Here is a 21,941-nt window from a genome sequence, read left to right on the forward strand (position 1 = left end):
CCTGATCAATCCAGAGTATAAGGGAGTGATTACCTCTTTAGTCCTTGATAACATTTCTTTGGCAATTAGTTGGGCTAAATAAAAGGAGGTTCTGAAGGCTGTTGTCACATGATGGTCAAAAGAGAGGGGAGCTATCAACTCCAGTACCAAAGTCCCTAACTACAGTTTCATATTGTAGATGTGAGCTGTCTTGACAGTATGATGGGGGGGGGTTGCCTACCAAAAGTGATGACACTACACTTTTTAGAATTTAGTTGAGCCCAATATTAGCACAGCAAGAGTTTACTAGGGAGAGTTCATTCATGAGGTGTTTGAAGCTATATCATGAGGCAGTAACCCCCAGTTTCATGAGGTGTTTGAAGCTATATGATGAGGCAGTAACCCCCAGTTTGCAATCATCTGCAGACCTTGTTAGCTAGAAGTTTTGGCTATCTGCTTGGAGATCACAGAAATAAATACCAAAAAAGATCTGTCCCAGCACTGATCCATGAAGTACACCACTGATTACTTTCATACTTTCTAATGAATCAACTGCAATTTGAACTGTGTTTGTTTCTGTCTTTCAGTCAGGATTTTATCCATCTTATTACATATGGGTCAATTATTAAAGCATTTAGCTTTTTTATGAATCCAACATGTGAAATGGTGTCAAAGACCTTGGCTAAGTCAAGATACACTGAGTCGACTGCACAGCCACTATCTACAGACTCTGTGGCCCTTTTGAAGAAATGTACCAGATAAAATAGATAGGATCTATCTTTCGATTGTTGGGGGTCAAGTCTGACAACATTTCGGATAACACAGTTTGAGGTCAGTTATAATACTTTCCACGGCTGCAGTATACCTCAGTTGGTGCAGCACATCTCTGGTGGTGTAGTATATTCTCAGGTGGTATAGTATATCTCAGGTGGTGTAGTATATTCTCAGGTGGGGTAGTACATTCTCAGGTGGGGTAGTACATTCTCAGGTGGGGTAGTATAGCTCAGGTGGTGTAGTATAGCTCAGATGGCGTAGTACAACAGTCTTGCTGACTCAGAGACATAAGCAGCAGCAGGTACCTTTCATATTGCCCTATTTCATACAAACAGGTGTGGGTGTATGGGTCTACAGAAAACTGAAGCAACCCTAAACCCTTTACAAGTCTAAAACTTGCTGCAGCCAGCTTTCTGTCAGCTAACCCTCTGTTTCTAACCACAGCCCTCCACTGTCTCATTTTTCTTGACTCATCTGACACTTTAAATTCATCTATATCCCTTCTTCATATACAGGGCTTGTAGTTCATCACAGTTAATTAATTCCTAAATGCATCCTTAAATCTAACACTTTTTATCTTTAGCTTGTTTTTCCTCCAAGGCCTGCCCTTCATTTACAGCGATACATCATGCTCCTTTTAAAGTTCGTACAAATATCTGAATTTTAAATTCTACTCATGGTGTCCATACAGATAAGGTGAAAATTTTGTATTTTTTCTGTTTCCTATACAATGATGGACTGTATTACGGGGTGCTAAAAAGTTCTAAGCCCAACCAACTTTCTAAATTCTGAATGTTATTTTGCCTCTGCAGCTGAAAAATGAGTTATTTCATCTTGTAAAGTGCCAATTTACAGAATCGTAATGCTAAGTTTTGACATTGTTTCAGATTATTGATTGAACCATGTCAAAGAAAAGTGTGGAATTTTCAAGTGTGGAACTCTAAGCCATTATGAAGTTCCTATTGCTGCAGAAGAAAACTCCAAAGGAAATCCATGAATGCATGACGCAAGCATTGAGTGACAAGTGTCCTTACTCAACTGTGAAGAAGTGGTGTGTGTAAACTTTCAGCGTGGAGATTTCGAGACCAAAGACGCAGCAAGGTCTGGGAGGCCTCAAACAGTGCCATGTCCTGAAATTGTTGATCGTGCCCATAACCTGATTTTTGCAGATCGGTAAATATCAGTTAAAATAATTGCTCAGACACTACACATGTCCAGGAACTTGTTGGTTTTATTACCCATGAGCAGCTGGGTATGCAGAAGCTGTCAGCCACATTTCCACCTCCCCACATACATGCTGACATAGTTCAGAGCTTGAGAGTGTTGAGTGCGTGAATTTTCTACCTTCAATGGTTGGTTTATTTTATTTATTGACATTGGATTACCAGGAAAGTCTGACTGGGTAGGGTCCACTTTCAGTGGAGACCAGTGAAGAAAAGCTCCAGTTTAAAAGAAACATGTAACGCAGTTAAGTTAGTTACAACTCTGTCATAGAAAACACTGGAACTAGTGGTAGGGATTACCCAGCTGCTTGACAATTCACCCTTCTCATCTCAATAGTGGGTTTTAAGACTCCCACCACACACATTCTTTTCTGTGAGCCCTAGTCCTCTTGTAATAATCTGACTTTGCAAATGTTTCATTCTTCCAATTATACTTGTTTCTATGTAGGTATGACTACCAGAAATTTCTCCAAGGGAATAAAAGAAAGTTTATGCCATTTAAGCACAAAAATGAAAACAGTGCTATGTACAAATGTATAAATAGTATGTAGTACATTTTATTTTTATGTATTAGATCATGTCCTAAGAGATTATAGAGAAGGCAATTTTAAGAACTCTCTGAAAACAAGAGGAAGTTTGGCAGTTACAATTGCATGCAGATAAATATCCTTGCCTTAATGAAATCATACATGCTAAATATTTTCTGGAGTCCACGAGGCTAAAAACAAATTGAAAGTTTTTAATATGTGTATTTTTATTTTTATCCCTATGCCTGAAACTAATATTTATAGTTGTTAATGCTAATGTTTATACATGATGTTTGTAAGTCATGTTATGTTTCTGAGTTGTGATATCATGTGATTAAGGAAAAAGTGAACAGGTCATGGAGTTATTCTGAAGAAGTCTGTTGTAATAAGAGGATGAAATTACTAATTATTTCATATTTACCAGTTCCATTTGTAATTTTTGTGTATGTATATGTTTCTGTTGGTCTTTGCATCCCATCAGAGGTATTATTGATTTTGATTTGAATTTAGCATTGGTGCTTTTAAGATCACACAAGTAGTTCTGAAAGGGCAAGTGGTAATAGTGGACACTACCTACACTGCAGTGTACTGCAGGAATGACACATTTCAAGGAAAGCTGTAACAAGGATTAAAATAAAAACTTTACAGTGATACATTTTCACAGCAAACAGACAATTAAATCAATTCTCGGCATGGCTTGGGAGTGCCTTCTGTGTGGAGTCTGCATGTCCTCCCTGCGGTTGGGTAGCGTTCGAAAGACATGCATGCGTAAATGGGCGTGCCTTCATTGAAGGTTGGGCGTCGAGCTTGCATCTTGGTGTTTCGTAAAAAATCTACTGCCAATCATTAGCGGACCGGAGTTCTGCTGTGGCAACCCCTTACCGGGAAAAAGCTGAAAGACCAACATTGCATCACAGAATGCTGAAATTGAGTTGTTTTGGTACTACATGGCTGTAACATAAATATGTGACTAGTGACTGCCTTTCCTGCTTCTTTAATATGCATGGTATAGAAATGCTTTTCGGAATAAAAGTACTAGAGCAATAATTTCAGTGTAAAGTTATGTTTTTCATTGAAAAAGCAGGCCTTTGTTTGAAATGCAGTGTGTTGCAAAAAAAAAAAAATCACATTTTGGAAGCCAAAATTTTGTATTTGTGTTTAATACATTTTGTGTTTTATTGCTAGTGACAAAATGTGCATTATTTGGATACAGTCCTGTTACAAAGGTATCAAAATGTGAGCTCTTACAAGACTGCATTATTTCACATTATAGGGATAGTGGATGTTGCAAGGCAAATGTAGTGTAAACTTCCTAAAAATCACACTTGTAGCATTAAACAGGTTAGGCATGCATTCATTCTTCAACTGTTGAGTGCCCTAAGTAATAAACGTACTTAACTGGAACATTCTGAACTGATATGAGACTGGTCCTGTAGCTAGTGTGAAGATGGATGACAAACTGTAAGTCCGTTGCTGAAATGCTATTTAGGACAAATCTGAGTGTACAAGTTAAATACGGAAAATGTGCCACCTATACCAAACTTTGAGGTCACTACACTTCAGAGGATGGTACATTTTCCTTATTTTTCCAATGGAATATTCTGATTCAACACCATTATAAACCAAACACCTTTGATTAGCTGACCTACTCGCAGATTACTGAATACTTACTGGTCAGCAGTTCTCTAAATGGTGTTGTTAAAGTACAGTGATTCCAAAACAGTATTTTAATAAGTATTAATTTGACTGTTCATCTGTCCTTTTCAACTTTGCATCTACCTTTTCTTATTTTTGGAGTGAGAAAAAGAGATGGTTAGAGGTGAAAAGCAATTCATGCATTCTCATATGCTTCAGCTGAAAAGTAGCTCTGGCATGCTCTGCTGCCTGTTACACCTTATCACATAAGCTGACCTGTGACGCAGGTCACTAATGCTTTGAGGAGTATATAATAAACATAAACTGCCACATAGCACTACTGTTGTTGTTGTGTCTTTCGGCTTTTCCCGGTTATGGGTAGTCACAGCGGAACTCCGGTCCGCTAATGATTGGCAGAAGATTTTTACATGCCGAGTTGCCGGCCCTAATGCAAAACCTTCAACGAAGGTATGCCCATTCATGCATGTCTCCATACAGAAGACGCTCTAGCTGAGAATCGAACCGGACAGCATCTTACTGTGAGGCGACAACGCTACCGCAGCACCACCACCGCACCCACATAGTAGTACTGTACAGGTTGTTAATTCTCTGATCAATGGGTGCAGTAGTATCTACAAAGTGCAGTGCTAGTCCATCTACTGATTTCATGCAGCCACTGATGTCCAGCTATGGCTGCCTGTTACTTCACTCTCTTCTCTATATGTAGCTTTCACATTGTCAGCTATGATGCAAGTTCAGACACAGGCTGGTAGTGATCGAACAGACTATAATTCAAGAAATTATTTAGCACAGCAGAATAGCAGAGTTGCCTGCAATAAAGTAACACTTTTCAATACCCTCAAGCCTTTTGCCATAAAACTCTATTGTTTATGACAAGGTAATAAGATGGATGTGTAGTTTTGTTTTACATATGACTGTATGTGCACTGCTGTGACAGTTTTATGTTTTGGTGGCCTGTAATAGAGTCAAGTCAATCTTGGTCCCAAATATCTGCTGTGGGAATTCAGATGAAGTATCCCCTTTGTTAAAGTTTAGTTTGCAATATCAATGCAGTATCATTTATAGCTTTCATACATTGCCTGAAGTATTTTGTATTGATTGGTTACCCATCATTAACTTTTTCAAACCCAACCTTTGCACATTCTCCATTTTATAATTTAGTTGTTTCTATCTTCAAGGTATTAAACCACTCTGGCTTACTTCTGATATTAAAGCTATTTTAAATAAAAGGGACAAAGCACGGAAAGAATGAAATAGGGACACTGTAAATTATTCAACATTCTTTATGGCATTTAGGTAAGAAGTCAGAATATTAAGTAATGCATCTAGTACATTTGTTCTACAGACTACCGAGGGACTATGTATGCCTAACCTACAAGGCATTCTCCAATCCAGCCCTGATAGATCTGCTACATATTCGCAAAACAAACACAAGAATTACCTGCTATAAAGATCTAAACCTTGTCTGTAACAAAAACAAGACATTTTGCAAAGGACAGATATATGCCTCAGAGATTACCCCTTTTCCGGAATAGACTCACCATTCATATGAGACAGAGCTCTTCCCTAAGCCTTTCCAAACAAGATTTGGACCAATGGATGGGAAATCATAAATTCCTTCCCTGGCTTGTCACCTGTGGCCATTATGGACAGGGCCCTAAATCAAAGGCATATACTAAAGCCATTCTAGCCTGTGGGCATTGGGACATGAATGGCTAGGCTGAAAAAAAGCTCTAGAGCTACTAGCTTAGTAAGCTCCTGTGATCCTATGACCAGTTGTTTTAGAAATTTACTAACTAAATTGCTCTGCCTGCTGAAACAATTCTGACAGACCATTAATAGTATTGATTTCAAACAAATATTCCCAAATACACCAATTCATATTAGCTGGATCCTAACATGATCAATATTTATGCATTCTAGCATCTCCTCACCACTTCCCACTTCTTTAGACTTTAAAAAATGTACCACCCTCTACCCCTTTTACTCACGTTCGTTCACTGCTTTGTATACCCACATTTCATTTTAATGTTATCTGTACTAAAATTAGCTAATGAATTTTTACTCATAATTCACTTATAAATATAATCATAAAATCCATACATTGCACCCAAAAGTCCTACAACTTAGATGTTAATTCTTGATAAAGTGACTCCTTTAATCTTACACTCAAAATAAAAAAAATTCCCACCTAGTTTACACACGCTACAATCTATACCACTGGCTAGGATTATATACAAAATAAGATAGTGAACTCAGACCTATAACTACATTCTGCCCTTTTGTTACAAATGAATATTACAGTCTGATCCTATACATACACATACATGCATATATACATATATAATAGAGAAATGACATACTGACCGCACATTTTGGATTAAGACATACGTTTAGTATTACCACAGCACAAATCATATCATTAGTAGTATACTTAGTGCAAACATTGCCTTGTCCACATTACAAGCCATATATTTAGACCTTAAATGGGTATTTTAGACAGTGCCAATCCCATCTTTTTTCTTAAACTGGCCATGTGTGGATTTCCAAAGAAGATGCTGACTGGTTCAGAAATTATTTAATCCATGGTACTGAGTAGCTCACTCACAGACACAAGTAGTTGTTGCTATGGTGTTTCCAATAATCAGCATTAGACCCATTACTTTTTTCCTTGTTCATAGGTTCATAGAAGGTTACTAGGCTAATGGCCCTAGATCCCTTACAAGCCAAGCCATGTTTATCTGGGGTTGCCCCGCTTGTCAGTGGTTAGGTGAGTGAAATTCGCAGAGGTAAGGGTTTATGGCAGTTAATAGTGATGTCCTCTGTCCAGGAGAGACATGGGTGCCACCCCAAGGATGAATATGCAGTCACCCATCCATTGATCTAGGTTGCATTTGAAAAGGGTCCGGGAGGGATTCTGTTTCACATGAATTGGAAGCTTGTTCCAGAGAAGTGGCAGTCTCTGGGAGATGTATCTATCTCTCCAGCATGACTTGTTCATGTCAGAGGCTAGGTTAAGATCCATGGAGTGAGTGACCCTCCTGCAGTTTGCTTTATGAATGTGTATCATTTCTGTCAGGGCCGGGTCAGAGGCTACTTTATAAGCTAGGCAGAGGTCACCCCTTAGCAACATGTAGGAGAGAGAATACATAGACAGGGCTTTCTACCTTTCCACATAGGACTTGTTTTGTGCATCCTATAATTTCTCAGTGAGAAACTTCTGTGGTCTCTCCAATTGCTGCAGGTGTCTGGTGAGATACATACAAAAGGGAGCATTATTTTTATTTATTTATTTTATTTATTTATTTTACATTTGTACAATTATACTCAATTATTGGTCTGATGAGGGCTGAATATAATGGAATTATAATATCCTTAGATCTAGATCCGATGCCTTTACTTATAGTATGTGATACATATAAGAATGTCCTTACTACTGTGGCTACTTGATGGTCAACGTTCGGATTGCTATCAACCTGAGTACCCAGATCACATACCACTGGGTCTACACTTAGGGTGCTGCTATCTATAATGTAATTTGCAGAGATGTCAGCTTTCCCAAAGAGAATAATAATGCAGTTTTTTGCATTTAACTTTAATCTGTGGCTTTGGCACCAGTCATTTCTCTGCGTTAACCCTGTCTTCAGTATATTAACATTGTTGAGTGGCTCAATGAATGCTCCCAGTTTGCAAATCACCAGTGAACTTGATCAGCCATAGGCTGTCCAAGTTTGCCTGGATTTCTGAGAAATTCTGAATAGCAATGGACCCAGCACAGAACCCTGTCGTTTGCCACTGGTGACTGGTCTTTAGCTAGAGGTGAAGTCACCCACTTTGACAGTATGCGTCTTATCTGTGAGCCAGTTGGCTACCTATCTGGTAATGTAGGAGATAGTTCCCAATTGGGAGAGTTTCCCTATAATACCTGAGTGGGGGATTGTGTCAAATGCCTTGGCTAGGTCAAAATAGGCGGTATGCACGGTCTTTCCCTCATCCAGGGCCTTGGTGACTTTCTCAAAGAGGTCATCCATGTTTAATAGGCATGATCTACCTTTAACTAATTCAAACTGGGTTGGATCCAGAATTTGGAGTTACATATATACTTGTTAATAAGGTCCATAATGATTCATGGACTTGCAGATGATGCTAGTCAACATACCTCTCAACATCTTACAGCAAGAAACCTGGACAAAGCCATGAGCAAAAGTGGGACAGAGGCCCAAAAAGAGGGACAGTTTTTAAATATTGCTGTTGCAAAATTTGAAAGTCAATAGAATAACAGGTTTTGCATTAGCATGAATTTTTTGAAGGGTATTAAGTCTGAAGCTCAAATGTCTGTCATTATTTTCTAATTTCAGTCTTTAATGATTTGCCACTAATTTGCCAGAAAAACACAATTTTATGAAAAAATGGTCCAAAAATATGAGGCAAAAATCTGGACATTCTGCAAAAATCTGTACAGTTGAGAGGTATGGTTAGTCAAGCTTATAGACCTATAATTCCCAGAGTCAGTTGATGGCCCCCCTATGTGCAGAGGGATTACTGTTGCTGTCTTCCATTCTGCACGAACATAGGCAGCTTGCAGGCTGTGGTTAAACAGAGATCCAAGGGGTCTGCTAGATCATGTTTTAAGTTGTTGAAAAGGCAACCTCGGATGTTGTCTGGTCCCACTGATGCTATTTTTTTGTCCTTACAGAATGTCAAGATGACCTTCTGTCTTGAGATAACAGGCTGAGGAATAGTAGCAAGTATACTTTGGGGAATGACTGGAGGGGACAGAAGTAAGGTTTGCTCCAAATCTGTCAGCTAGCAAGTTGGCTATTACCTCCAGTTGAATATGAGTGGTGCCATCCACAACCAGTTCAGCTCGTAGCTGGGTACTCCCTTTTAAGAATAGCTTGTGATTATCCTTAGATAGGGAGTCTATTTTTTCTTCATAATTAGCTTTGGAGGACTTGACAAGATCTGTAATTTGTTTGTTTAAGCTAGAAATTAATTTCTTCCTCTGCCGAGCCAGTTCCCCCTTGTTCTTGGACATTAGTTTCTTTATCTTGTTATATAGCCTGTTTATACTACAGGTCCAGCAGGGTGGCTTGTTTTTTCAGCAGGATCTGGTTTTAATCCGGTCAGTTGCAGACAATTCTATACAACTGCTTAAGTGGTTATAAAGGACATTGATGTATAACTCTGCAGAGGAGTCCATGTTTTCCGCATTTGAGGGGGCTTTGAAACTACTTATACCATCACTTAGTAGGGGATAATTTGTCTTTGAAAAATTCTTAAGTGTTTTTGAGCTTTTGATGGGGTATCTGGTCTTATAATTACACCAAACGAGACTGATTTATGTTCCAGTCTTACCAGAGAGAACATCACATGGGAAGGGGGTGCAGTGCTCTCCCATGTTAGTGAATACTATGTAGGAAGTAGGGCCTGTGAGGTGATAGATGCCGGGGAAAATAAGTTTTCAGGCAGCATTCTCAGAAATATTTTACCAGCTAAAAACAATATGGCAATGAAGTAGAACTTTAAGGAACATAACAGTGAGCTGTGACAGTGGACAAAAGAAGACAGGGCTTGTAACTGGTAGTGGAACAGAGTGAATAATGAGACAGACAGAGATAGAGATAGTGACAGACCAACTCTCAGTGACAGGCTCCTTCATATACCAGAAAAGAAAATGATGCTGACTGCTGATGGGAATGTGCACCTCACAACTGTAGCATTAAACCAAGATGAAAGTGGGACCCAGCCTTCAGGCACAGAGGAATAAAGTTCCAAGTGTACTTCAGATTGCCCTTGTTTGACTAGCATCATGGGTGCTGGAGGGACTGGGGTGGGTGGGAGAGATTGATAGGCTGGCACCAGCATAAGCATCCTAAGGGGGGGCAGCTTAGCTTGGTGCACTGGTAAAGCCTGTAAGAGTACATCTGCATTGCCTGCAAATCACCTAGCGTGTCCATACTGCATACTGATAAGCCACTTAGTTTGGAGATTTTGCAAGAAAGGTAACACTCCTGCACCTTCGAAGAGAAACAGCTGTTTAGCACACAAGCTACCAAGAGTGGGGTAAGGATAGGACAGTCTACAGTATCAGCAAATTGGCCTACTTGCCTGACTCCTCTCCAGCAGTGAACAAATGGGCCTGAGGACTGACACCCTAAAAGAGGAACAAGTGGCTCATCTGGGTGCAAGAAAGCAAGATATTAAGCTGATCGGCAGACCCACAAAAACTAAAAACATGAAAAGGGAATAAGAATTAAGCAAAGAGAGGGATTAGCTACTCGGGTTGCTTAAGAATGACAGGAGGATGACAGCCTAAGTAAGGGGGAGCATTAAATTTGAGGTTCAAGCGGAGAACCTCATCCCATGTAAGGGGGTGAGGGAATGCCAAGAGACAGAATGGAAGTTAACCACCCTTGTAGTGAAACAGAAGAGGGAGGAGGTACTGGTGAATCAGTATCATATATTTCTTCCTTAATATCATTTTCCCATGTTTGCTTATCTCAGAAAATCAAATATTTAGTGTGTATGCACCAAATATGCTTTCTTGCTTTGACTTGCATGCTTTATTATGTATACCTATAGCCCATGTCATGACTGAACAGTTTAATTTAACCAGCCCATCCACATGGTTGACAAATGGAATACAATTATCATAGATGGGGTGGTGGTAATGTAGGCAGGGAGAACAGTTGGTTGTATTCACAAGGATCTGAAACTGCTCGGAGCAGGGTGGTGGATTCTCATACTTAGTGACAAACAGGGATTGAAGATAACTGATATCTTGAGCCATGTGTAGTTCATACATCTGATGTGGTACTACACTAGAAATGAGATGATTTTGGATGTAGTCCTAACCAAGGGCAAAGAGGAAGATTAAGGAACCAAGGACAAAAATGGTGTGAGATTACAAAAGGGTGAATGTTGGTGAGCCAGAAGAAAAGTTCCATGATGATTTAAGGTACTGAAGCCAAGTCCAGGGAGAAAATGTTATACAATGGACCAGGGGCAGAGTACTCAAGGCTTTAGATACTGAGGAAACAACAAAAATGGAAAAGGTGAATGTGGCTACATAGGAATTTGAGGCTTAAGTTTATGACAAAAATAAGGCAACATACCTCTCAACTTTACTGTGATTTTTGCCAGAAATGTTTGCTCTGTGTCATAAATGTTTTTGAGAGTATGGTGAATCCCTAAGGATTAGAATTTGTCAGTAATGCCAGACATTAGATTTTCATGTTTATTATTTGGAAATAGTGCATTGATGCAAAACATGTTCTATTAACTTAAAGTGAATTAAAGTGTTGTTTAAAAACTGTCCCCAGTTTTAAACCTTTGCACCCCGTTATTTTTTTTAATTTGTCCTGAATTCTTGAGATAAGAAGTTGAGAGGTTAGGATGTCACATAAGGGGTGAAATAAAGTGGGAGATGGTGGAGACGCAGAACAAGGACATAAGCAGAAGAGTAACAGAGGTGATGGGGAACAACGTTGCAAGTCAAGATGGAGTTGGTAGGGGAGATCAGGGACAATAAGAGAGCAGTTTTAGGCATTTTGTAAAAAGGAATAATGGGGCACAGACCCAACTAGGCTAAGTAAAGATGGGCAGGAGATCACAGAAAACATGGAATCAGCAGAGTATTAAATGAAAACTTTGCCAAAGCCTTAATGAAGGATAAAAAGGAAGACAGGGTGTTGCACTAAAGGAAGTAGGGCAGAGTGAGGAAAATCAGTAGGTGAACATTGGAATAGAAAGGTGGGGACAGAAGATGAGCTGACTGTAGAAACACAAGGCAAAGACACTTTTAAAGGTTGCATTCCTGGATTCTCAAGAGTCTAGCCAAATTATTGGCAAGTTCTCCGACAGATCTTTAATATATCACTTGTCACAGAGATGTACCTATGAGAGTGGGAGTGGAAAAACAAGGTCATTTTGTACAACAGAGCAAATGAAATGCAGTGAACTGCAGGACATCTAACAGCTGTGGTAGTTAGTCATGGAATACATCCTTAAGAAACTGGATACTTAGGTGGAAGCAATCCCCAGGGTAACAAACACAACTAGTACGGTCAGAAAGAGTTTATACAAACCTAACTCATTTGCATTACTCTTTTAAAGGAAATAACTTTATTGTGTAATTACTTTGATAACCAAATACTTTCTATAATCTAATTTGATAAATTGATAGGTGGAATTGTCAAGTGGGCCTTTTCAGCAGCAACCTGATCATATAATTGCACAAAATGTTAGTTAATATGATAAAATATCAGTGAGCTATAATGTGCCGTTTGAAATGTCTAGATACAGAGGTATAAATTTTCCATTAAGATTGCAGTTGACATTTTCAACTTTTAACAAGAATACAGTGATAGTTGTAGTGGCTTCCTAATAATAAACTGTAAATTTGCCAACTTTCAGGATATACATGAAGACAATGAAAGACTACTGAACCTATAAGATTCAGTTGAATGGATAAACAGTGAACATGGTCTGCTTGGATTTCAGCAGGAAGGCCGTTGATTCTGTGTTGCAGAGAGGTTTGCTAGGGCAACTACAGCAGTTGTGGTAAGACTGAGATAAAACAAAGGACTGCAGCATGAATGGAGAGTAGGACACAGACGACAGCACTCCATGGGTCCAAGTTAGTTACATAACATTTGTAGCAGTATAGTCTCCCATGGTTTTACATATGCACTCACACTTGAAGCAAACTGAGCACTGACACCAGCATGCACTGACATCTCATACAAAAAAAAGTATCACAGCTACCATTTAAAGAGATGCTGCTGCTGCTGCAGTTGTAATATGAATACAACTTTTAGACATGTTAGAAGAGCGAGGGAGGGGGGTGCATGATACTGGTGCACAAGATCATGTCAAGGAGATGTAAAGAAGTTATCCTCTGCAAATGGGAGAGGGGAGGAGGCAGCATTGGCAGTCACAGGTAAAGACCCATATACTCCATGGAACTGCTAAAGTACTTCACAAAGCATGGAATGAATGTGGACTCGTGGAATGAGCTGTCAGAAGAGATGGTGGAACAGACTCTGTGCAGGCATTCAGAAAGGCATGGTGTATGTAGTGAAAGGTGAAGAAGAGAGGGAAATGCTAAATGCACTTTAAAGGGCAGATATCCAGCATGATGTAGATCTGAAATTTAATCATGTAAAATGTACATATCCCTCATTGTTGCTGCATCTATTAATTATAATTAGTCACTGCTCTGTTTTTGATATGTACAACTTACTACCTCTCCGTTCAACTCTTTTCTTTGTGAGTTATTTCAGCCATGCAGTATCTGCAATTGATCACTTATAATCGGTGTACTACCCCTGTAAACAAATGTAAAATAAAATATGCTAATTCTCTCCTAACATCAAACAAATGTAAGTTACTTCTACACCTGATAGTGAAGTTGGACCCTACTGGTCCAGTTTGCATATTGGTCAAAATTTAATATCAAAAAGAAATATTACGTTTTGTACCCTAAATCCCTTCCCAACAGCTGTAAAATAGAGGTAAGAAAGGACCTCACAGAAATTCAGCCGCTTTCTATGATCCATAGGCAAGGATGAAAATGGCCATGAAAAAATATAGTAGTGATAAGAAACATACCATCCTCATCCACATCAAGACAATACAGGCTAGTAACATAAGCATTAACTAACATAAATAGCTGGCAGGTTAAAATGGAAGCAGGAACCTAAAAGGTTGTTAATTACAGCAACTGTTTCTAGATTTTGTGTAACTGTGTTATGCAATAGCATCTGATACAACTTATTCAATTCTTTCCAAAGTATGGCGAGAACATTCACCAAGCTGATAGTGACATCATAGTTCAGTGACTCAGCAAATCCTGTATGGGTCATTGTAATCTGTTGAGGTACCAGAGTGTGATGTAGTGGGAAAAGAACTAGATGTGTTAAGGTCTGGGTAGTACACTTCTGCACAACACATCTAACAAGCTAAAAAAATAACAGTCAAAGAAACAAATGTCTCAGAAAAAAAAAACAGTTGCGGTTTTGCATTACAGTTCCTTTAGGAACTTCCTGCTTTAAGTCTGTTTCACAGTGACAGCTGCTGACATTTTGATTTACATTAATGAAACAAGGACTTACCTTACAGGTTTAAATTTTCAGGTAATTACACTCCATCTATTCTAATAATCCAGATATAATGCATTTCCTGTCTAGACACAGAATAAAACAAATTCACTGGCTGCAGCCTAGCAGCAGGGTACTCTACCAGAATGCTTTGCCTTTCTGCTGTGACTGTGCTGCTGCCGTTGCTATGGAATCCACTATAGAGCTGCTGTCTGGTGTACTCACTGAAGCATTCAAACCTGATGTAGGCCCTCCTACTATTCACATGTAACCTCCAGGCAATGACAGGCATAGCTGGCTTGTAAAAATAAGCAAAGGGCGTAGTACAGCTTCGGTGTATATAAGAAATATTATACAATGGTGTGCTGCTGACAGCAAATGCAGCTTATAGAAAAATCATTAACGTATAACTGATTTTAGAGCTGTTTCCCACCCTTCTCTTTTGCTACTCATAAATCTAAAACAGCAGAGTGGCACCAGGATTCTGGAAAAGCTCCCTGGACCCTAATAATTTATATCCATTGCTGGTGGCACACAACAAGAAAGTAACAACTCTGTATACAAATAAAGCACTGCATTCTAGATAACACAAAACACTTCTGGAGACAGAGCTGTCAAATGAGCATACAAAAGTAAATGGTAAGGACTACTTTATCACTATCCAGGGGCCTGTGTATTGCTTTTGCACAGGCCAGTATACTTCTCTGCCAGACTTGTAAATGTTTTTTGTACTGACAAGTGCACTTGACTGCTTAAAATTAAAGCAAAAGCAAATTTTAACTTTTACATTTTACAAAGTCTTTATTTATGGAGGAGATGGGAAGGAATACATGCAGCTTATAAATAATACAGAGATCCAGAAGCACAGCTGGCATTCTAGAGAAATGTGGGAATAGAGTATAAAGGATTTGCCACAATTTAGGAGAAAAAATATAAAAATCATCTTTGAGTATTAAAAATCCCTAAGGGGGAATACACATTGAGAGATATAATCTTAATCTAGTGGGCCAAAAATAAGTCTGAAAAAGCCAATGATACAGGATTACAGTACACAGCTTATTTACTCATTACATGGGCACATGGCCCAAGCTCCAACACTGTCCACTATCCAGAATTTCCTTAATATTGTATAACACAAGCTGTATTCTGTACATGGGTTCATAGGTAGGTACTAGGCTATTGGCCCTAGGGCCTATACAAGCCTAGCCAAAAAGATACCCTGGCTTTCACCACCCAAGAAAATTATTTTCCTGTGCCCCTGTCAAGCAGATCCACAGAGGTGATCCCCGGGGTAAATTTACTATTACCCATCCAATCATCCAGATTTTTCTTGAAGAGTGCTAATGAGGAGCTTTGTTTGACATAGATAGGTAGTCTGTTCCAGAGTATGGGAAGTCTCTGGGACAGGAATCTATCCCTCCAGCATATTCTATTTATTGTGGTAACAAGGTTTAGGTCCCTAAAGCGTGTAGCTCGAAGGGATTGGGATTTCTTTAAGTGGAGCTTGTCCAACAGCTCTGTGTTTGACATAGCTTTGTATGTTAGGCAGAGATCGCCTCTGAGTAGGTGATATGCGACGGAGTAAAGCTGGAGTTCTTTGAGACAGTATGCGTAGGGCATCTGTTTGAGGACAGTAATCCTCTTTGTGAGGTATTTCTGTGGTCTTTCCAGTTGTTGTAGATGTCTTGTGAGGTACATACCAAAAGGGGCATTGTACTCTATAATGGGTCTAATGACTGATGAGTAGAGGGGAACAATGACCTCTTTTTTTTTTTTTGGATGAGAAACCTTTTGTGATGAGGTGTGCCACATAGTAGGATTTCCTGACCACTGTGGCGATGTGATTATCAAAGGAAAGATTACTGTTCACCTGTGTCCCAAGGTCTCTTATCAGCTTTTGGTGTTAAGTAGACTACTGCCTATGTGGTAGTTAATGGGTACAGAGTTTATACCAAAGGGGATGACAATGCATTTTTTGGCATTGAGCTTGAGACCATGGCTTTGACACCAGGCATCTGTCTCAGGGTGGCCCTTTTGTCCACATTGTTAGGAGTTTCGATTATGGCTCCTAGTTTGCAGTCATCTGCGAACTTAGTTAGCCAAAGACCTTCTGTGTTAGCCTGTACTTCAGAGAAGTAGATATCAAACAGGAGAGGACCCAGAACTGAACCATGTGGTACTCCACTTGTCACTGGTATGAAGTCTGATTTGGAGTCTGCTACTTTCACAGCCTGGGTTCTGTCAGTAAGCCAGTTGGCAACCCATCTTGTGACATAGGGATTTTTACCTAGTTTAGTGAATTTATCAATAATTCCAGAGTGGGGTATGGTGTCGAACACCTTGGCGAGATCTAGATAGGCTGTGTGAACCACCTTACCCTCATCTATGGCTTTGGTGACTGCTTCAAAGAAGTCTATCAGGTTTAGGAGACATGATTTGCCTTTTACAAACCCGAACTGTGTGGGGTCCAGAGTTTGAAGATCTCCAATGTCTTTGTTTATGAGTTCCATGATGATACGTTCCATGGCCTTGTAGACCAGGCTCACCAGGCTAATGGGCAGTAGATCCCAGGGTCAGTCATGCCCCCCCCCCCCTTTGTGAAGTGGGATAACCGTCACGGTGCGCCATTCAATGGGCTCATAGCCTGAGGTGAGACTATGATTGAACATGGTACTTAGGTGGGGTGCCAGTTCATTCTGTAATTCGTGTAGAAGGCAGCTTGGGATGTTGTCAGGTCCCATGGATGTTGTGTTCTTGGCTTTGGAGAGAGGTTTTTACCTGTGCAGCCGTGATTACAGGAACTTTGCATTCTTCCGGTATAGAGATGGGCCCTTTAGGGGGTGGGGGGGGGGGTAAAGTTAGCACTGAACCTATCTGCTAGGATGTTGGCAATATCAGTTGGTTCTGTATATTTAGTGTCATTGTGCTGTAACTCAGAGCAGATCTGAGTGTTGCCATTGAGATTCTTGACATAGCTATAGAATGCTTCGGGGTTGTCTTTAGAATCAGTGGCGATTTTGTTTTCGTAACTAGCTTTGGAGGATTTTATGAGGGATCTCAGCTTCTTACTGAGACTGACCAGGGAGTTCCTCCAGTCATGGGATTTTACTCTTTTTTTGCAACAGTTTCTTTCTTCTGTTGTAGAGTTTGTTTATGGAAGAAGACCACCAGATTGGCTTCCTTTTTTGGGAGGATAGCATTTTGGTTCTGTTAGGGATAGCACAATCCATGCACTCGTTTAAGTGCTTATAAAGTGCTTTTGTGTAGGATTCAGCAGTCGTACCTCTATTGTCCATCTGTATGAGTGTTGTGAAGTTTGCCACTTCTGTCATAAGAAGCATGAAGTTGGCTTTGGAGAAATGTTTTACGGTTGTTTTCCTAATGGGGGTGGGAGCGGGATGTGGATGTCTAGGGTGATTAACTTGTGGTCGATCTGACCAATGAGGAATTGACCTCTGGTGTGGAACATCGGTCACCCATGTTGGTGATGATCAGGTCTAGGATATTGCTGCCCCTGGTGGGGGTGTGGATAAGTTGATCCAAGGTGTTGGAATTGATGAATTCCATATTAGTCATATGGTGGCCACTCCCCCATCATCTAAATCAGAATGTTGTTTCTTCCATCTGCTGCTCTTCCTTAAAAAATTTTATAAGTCATCCTTAATAATACTCTTCCGTTCCATATCATGTGTTGTCTATCTAAAGCACTTTTTAAAGATTGTCCTCCATTGCATAATTCATACATTTCCATAGTTTCTTCTGTCCTCCAGAAAGAGAAATTCAGTCTCTTAAACAACATGTATAATTGCGAATGCTACTCCTGCATACAAGTAATGTAAAGTGATTAAAAATTCCTACCGCCCTGTCTTAACCTTATATCTTGAAATAAGTCATACTTTACAAATAGCACCAGCTAAGTTCAAAGCCTAGGTTTTGTTGTCATGATGTAACAAATTTGTGTTTTCTTATGTATACTACATTTTGTTTACTTTATACTTTATTGATTATTTTAATTCATGCATTAAAATTTACTGTTACTCATGCAGCTTTTCTCCCCGGGCCTCCACTAAAAAAGGACCTGTGTACAGTTGACCTTTCCCAGTAAACAAATGTTAACTAAATAAATAATAAATAAATAAAATAACCAAACATAATCCATGATTTGTATGAACTTGGTCACCCTCTTCTGATTTCTGTGACATTATATGCTTGTCCTGACCTTTTTGTTTTTCTTCCTATGTCACTGTTATCCTCATTGTTTACTTTACTGTTCTCTTACTCTTATCAGCATTGCTTATTTCTACATTATGTATATTTGTTTTTTCCTTCTCCGAAGCTAGAGGTTGGTTATCAAAAAAATAAATAAAACTACTTGATCTCAGCTCACTTGACTTTTGAGGGTTTGTTTTAAATATTGGATCTCCAAAACTGTACAGTTGGGAGGCTTCACATATGAAATCTAAATTGAAAACGAATCCTGTAAATGGTCGTGTAAAGATGGAGTCCATCATTGGGAAAAGTACAGGGTTATAACATAAGCAGATATGGAACATCGCCTGTTCTGGATGTCATATCAACACAAGGATGGGGCCACTGTGGCACAGGACTAAAAGGAAATGACAAGGCCTCGCTAGTGACGCAAAATAAATTTGCATATACAGCATAGTGAATTTAACAATGTCTGGGAAAAAAACTAGCAGTCAGACTTCCTGTTAACACAAGTGACATATTCAGAAGACATGTAAGGAAATATTTCATCTTCGGTGTCAGCATATGATTGCAATGCACACCTGCACACTAGACTTTTGTGACTGAATATGACTGCATTTTTTTCACAACACTTCGTTCAAGAACAAAATATTTAATTGAGAGCAGTTTTCTCAAAACAAGACAACTTGTCAGACTTGCTGCCTTTCTTCAAAGGTGAGTGATCCTTTAATTATTGTATTCAAAGAAGGAACAGTGTGAGGATACAGGGGGTTTAGTCTCCCATTAAAAAAATACCTGGGTTTACACTACATTGAAAGGACTGACTTTTGAGTGTGTACTAGAAATAGCTATTGATATAACAGAGCAACCCTTTGTGCATGAAGAAGACTAACCATACTGGTCCATTATTAAGGATTATATATGTTTCTTTGATGTTTGTTTTCACCGACTGGTGAAAAAGCTGGTGCAGCTGATCAAAAATCAGCTGTACTGGCTGTTAGGCAAGATTGTGGAACATTGAGGTTTGGAAAATTTGCCCTTTTCCCATGTAGTGTGATCTTGGAGTTGATATATATAACTAGCAGGGAGCTTGCCATCCTGCAAAAAGATGAACCCCCCAGATTCATGAAGCTTGCACCAGGCGCAGGCGTAGCCTAGGCGGCATAACGCCAAATATGTCAGCCGAGCAATTCAGGTACGAACCAGTCCCACGTGCACTACCGGCGTACGCCAGAGCTACGCAGCCCTCAGCATAGGTATGCAAATCACCCCATGCACAGTGTCGCACCATGCTAATGAAGGCATACAGTGGTACAGGAGTAGCGCAAGCCCATGGAAATGTAAACCAAAAAGCACGGTTTACATTTTCCCAAACAGAACATCGGAATTATGGAAGCGGACCACACACATATATTACAAAGTTAACATATGCCAATGGACAAATACACAGCCAATGACACAAGAAAAGATGCACAACACCTAAAAAACAACATTTAATGTCATGTTCACAGTAACGCACAGGACAACCACAGGGCATGTGTGTGCAAACAGGAATACAAAGGAAATATATAAAAATGGCAGAAAATCGCAATGAAAGACAAATTAGGATTGCACCATAATATGCGATGATAGGCATGGCACACCACAAGCAAGGCACAAGGGTTGCCAGGGGCCCGCGACAGTGTTCGGCGCTGTAACTATGAATTAGTAGTCAATACCATGCAAATGAGGCAGGTAATACTGAATCGCAAACGTCCCACCGGATTAAGGATGCACCTGATGGTGCAGCGCTATAACACCGAGGAGTGTATCAAAGGTGATACATGACATCAGCAGAGAGGTGTGCCACCGTATCAGTAAGCACATTGGAGCAATGCAAATCTGGCCTTGCTATTGCTAAGCAAAGCTGAAGGACAGGGGTGGGGAGGAGGGTGTAGAACCATTCAGCTGAGAGCACACATGGTGCCCGAAAGCGCATGTGTATGGGGATGAACTCGTGCCCAAAACCCGGTAAGCAGATGCACGTGCCGCGAACAGTAGCACAAACAGGAAGGTCAGGGGAAGAAAAGAAGGAAATGCCGAAGCAGGGTAATTGGTGTACTAATGAGCAATTAACACCAATCAACACACGGCGGCCAATCGACAGCAGTAGACAAGCCTGCATGCAGAAACCTGCAAAACAAGATAAGGGAGGCATAGGATTGCAAAGAAAGGTGTGGAGGACCTGGAATGCAAAGATAGGAGAACTGTTATAGCAGAGCAAAGCAAACCCACAGAAGATCGGCAATAGCACACATTATGCAAGATAAGCCAGGTCTAGGAAAGTACAAATGAAAGCAGGAAGCTGGATGCATGCCAGCAAATGGTAGGCGTAATGTGCACAAATGTAAATGGAAGGGCAAGAGGTAATTCATGGCATCCAAATGTAATGCAACACCAAAGGCAGCACAATAGCGGTTTTGTAAATAAAACACAGAAGATACCCTGTAGCTACGATCGTACATACACACCCTATGACATCATCAGTGTTCACAGCAAAACAGTATAAAGTGTGAAAGCACCCAACACACACCTGTGTATTCCCAAACACTGCACCATAGGTGTAAACAAACGGGGAACTTTTAAAATGTACATGTTGGGAGCTGCCATAGCTGTGATTCATCAGCATGTGTTACAGACTGACGGTGTTGTGGAGGATGATGCCGACAACCACCGTAGGCCTCGGAGGAGGAGAAGAGTGTTCAGACCAAGGGTAACCTACCAGGGGCTACATGATCTGGAGATAGTACAGCATTACAGGGTGGACAGGGACATCTTACAGCAAATAGTAGAGCTGTGCCGGCCACGCCTGAGAACCAGAAACAACAGAGGGGAACCCATCCAAGTGGACACGAAGGTATGTGTAAGCTTGCAAATACTAGCCACAGGTACCTTTCAAAGGCCAACTGGAGATATAATGGGGATCTCACAGGCATCGGCATCCAGGGTACTACACCAGTTCCTGGATGCCATGTTACCACATGCCAATGAGCATATACACTTCCCCTGAACTCAGGAGGAGTTGGCCAGCAATATGCATCACTTCCACCGTGTGGCAAACTACCTGGAGGTACTGGGTGCGATAGACTGCACGCACATACAAATTAAGTCACCACTCGGTGAGTATGGTAGGCGCTACATAAACTGCAAGGGATTCCACTCCATCAACTGCCAGGTCATGTGCAATGGCCAGGGCATTATCATGGATGTGTGTGCTGGCAGCCCTAGAAGCTACCACGACTCCCATATCTGGCATGCCTCACAGCTGTATCAGGTATTTGTCAGGGGGGACATCCCACAAGGTCACCTTGTGGGGGATGCTGGCTATGCACTGGAGCCATGGATGATGACCCCCATCAGAAATGCACACACACCAATGCAAGAATGCCATAATGAGGCACACGCACAAACCAGAATCATCATAGAGCATG

At 40.4% G+C, this 21,941-nt stretch overlaps 1 protein-coding gene across 8 annotated transcripts in view; it reads right to left on the minus strand.

Annotated features, from left to right (window-relative positions):
* The window catches only part of SLC16A13 (solute carrier family 16 member 13), a 582,947-nt gene extending 568,490 nt beyond the window's left edge, over positions 1-14,457 (minus strand). For 7 of the 8 annotated variants that reach the window (XM_044077053.1, XM_044077049.1, XM_044077050.1 and 4 more), the window contains exon 1: positions 14,278-14,454. The gene's annotated coding sequence lies outside the window, so the exon portion shown is untranslated. Of the gene's footprint in view, positions 1-14,277 lie in introns of all 8 variants that reach the window. The other variant, XM_044077055.1, reaches the window with a different exon arrangement.
* Positions 14,458-21,941: the final 7,484 nt, after the last annotated feature.

The sequence above is a fragment of the Protopterus annectens genome, chromosome 7.part0 (assembly GCF_019279795.1).
Source record: "Protopterus annectens isolate FY-2018-M chromosome 7.part0, PAN1.0, whole genome shotgun sequence".
In the NCBI taxonomy this organism is placed as follows: domain Eukaryota; kingdom Metazoa; phylum Chordata; order Ceratodontiformes; family Protopteridae; genus Protopterus; species Protopterus annectens.